The following is a 2,342-nucleotide window of genomic DNA, read 5'->3' as shown; positions in this document are numbered from 1 at the left end:
TGATCGATCGGCTAGTTGTATGCTTATTCGTGTTGGTTTCAATTCTCCAAGGTCTAGTTTAGTGTATAGTGAATACGGCATTAAATTTATACTAGCACCTAAGTCTGCCAATGCTTCTATTGAACTAAGACTACCCAGAAAACATGGAATTGTGAAACTTCCGGGATCAGATAATTTTTCTGGTATCTTATTCAACAGCACTGCAGAACAATTAGCATTCATAGTAACAGCCGAGAGTTCTTCCATTTTCTTTCTATTTGTGATTAGATCTTTCAGAAATTTAGCATATCTAGGCATTCCTGAAATCACATCAATAAAAGAAAGATTTACATTTATCTGTTTAAACATATCCAAGAATTTGGATTGCTCGGCTTCAAGTCTTTCTTTTCTCATTTTACTCGGGTAAGGAAGTGGTGGTTGGTATGGTTTAACATAAGGTTTATCCTTAACTGTGTTATCTTATTTAACCTTTTCAACTACCGGTTCTGTTTCCTTATCTTGTTTAGGTTGTGATTCTTGTGGAGTAGGAACAGCTTCATCAGAGATTACAGGTATTTCAGGTGGTTTAAGTGTAATACCATTTCTTATGGTAATGGCTTTAGCTGTTTCATTCCGGGGGTTAGCATTTGTATCACTGGGTAGACTTCCCAGTTTTCTTTCACCTATTAACCTTGCTAGGTTGCTTACTTCTTGTTCTAGATTTTGAATAGAAGCTTGTTGATTTCTAAATGCTTGAGCATTTTGTTCATTCGTTTGTTTCTGAGATGTGAAAAACTGAGTTTGAGAATCAACTAGCTTCGACATCATGTCTTCTAAATTTGGCTTTTTATCATCGGTTTGTGGTGGTTTATTTTGAAAATTAGGTCTTTGTTGGTTGTAAGTATTATTGGATACTTGTTAATTGCTAGGACCTTGTTGGTTGTTGTATGGAACATTTCGGTTATAGTTCTGATTTTAATTGTAGATCGGTCTTGGCGGTTGATAATTATTCTGATAATTATTTCCAGGCCTTTGGTTTATGTATGAAACATTCTCTCTTTGTTCCATTGTTAGTTCAATACTGAGACAATCTTTTGTCAAATGTGGTCCTCCACACTGCTCACAACTAATTCGTATTGAGTGAATATCCTTAGTCATCTTTTCCATTCGTCTCTCGACAGCATCTATTTTTGCGGAAATGGAATCTAAGTCATGGATAGAATCGGCTCTAGCTGCTTTAGATGATCTAACGATATCTTTTTCTTGGTGCCACTCATGTGAGTGGGAAGCAGTGTTATCAATAATTTTATAAGCGTCAGTTGCTGTTTTCTTCATAATAGAACCACCAGCTGCTATATCTATATCTTTTCTTGTAGTGATGTCGCATCCTTGGTAGAATATTTGTACTATTTGACAAGTGTCTAAACCATGTTGCGGACATCCTCTTAATAACTTTTCAAATCTTATCCATGCCTCATATAGAGTTTCATTTGGCTTTTGTGTAAACGTAACAATTTCTCCTTGAAGTCTCACGGCTTTAGATGCCGGAAAGAATTGTTTAAGAAATTTTTCAACTAAAACGTCCCATGTATCAATTGCCCCTTCAGGTAACGATTCCAACCAATCTTTGGCTTCTCCCTTTAAAGTCCAGGGAAATAACATGAGATATATCTGTTCATCCTCCACTTCTCTGATTTTAAATAGAGTGTAGATCCTATTAAAGGTACGAAGATGTTCATTTGGATCTTCCTTCGGCGCACCACTAAATTGGCATTGATTAGTTACCATGTGTAGGATTTGTCCTTTGATTTCATAATCTGGCACATTAATGTCAGGTTGAGTGATTACGTGACCTTGGCCAATGCGTTTAGCTCGCATTCGGTCTTCCATACTTAGAGGTTCCAGATTCTCCATAATTGAATTTGTTGAATCTGAATCACTAGAGGATTCTGATTTAATGGTTCGTTCCTCGACAATCTCCGTTTAAATGATTGGTGGTTCCGGAGGAAAGATTAGTGGTTCAGGATCTATGAATCGTCCCTGAATATTCGCCGGATTCTCAATTTTGAGGTCGGGTTCAAAAAATGGATTAACGGAAATTTGAATTGGAGTACTTGGTTGACTGGATGACGATTCTAAAGAAAAATCAACGGAGACAATATTTGCTAGATGTCTTGATCGAGTTACAGGTGGTGAACGTACAAAAGGTGGTGAACGTTTTGCTCGGTGCATTCACTGAATATCCTATTAGTTATAAAAATAAGAAAAATTATATAAGTTATCAAATTAATAGACTTTTCTGATTTTGCCCACGTTTCGAATAGCCAAAAGATGCAGCAGAGGGGCAGGATTCGTTTGGTCTC

General features: G+C 36.7%; 1 non-coding gene across 1 annotated transcript; it reads left to right on the top strand.

The window, feature by feature from the left end:
• The first annotated feature begins 1,402 nt into the window (after positions 1–1,402).
• Positions 1,403–1,509, top strand: LOC139845775 (small nucleolar RNA R71). Its single transcript, XR_011758533.1, has one exon. It is a non-coding gene; the product is annotated as a small nucleolar RNA R71 (small nucleolar RNA).
• Positions 1,510–2,342: the final 833 nt, after the last annotated feature.

The sequence above is a fragment of the Rutidosis leptorrhynchoides genome, chromosome 4 (assembly GCF_046630445.1).
Source record: "Rutidosis leptorrhynchoides isolate AG116_Rl617_1_P2 chromosome 4, CSIRO_AGI_Rlap_v1, whole genome shotgun sequence".
NCBI classification, from domain to species: Eukaryota; Viridiplantae; Streptophyta; class Magnoliopsida; order Asterales; family Asteraceae; genus Rutidosis; species Rutidosis leptorrhynchoides.
The sequence above is the reverse complement of the archived record's forward strand: the minus strand, read 5'-3'. Positions and strand labels throughout refer to the sequence as shown.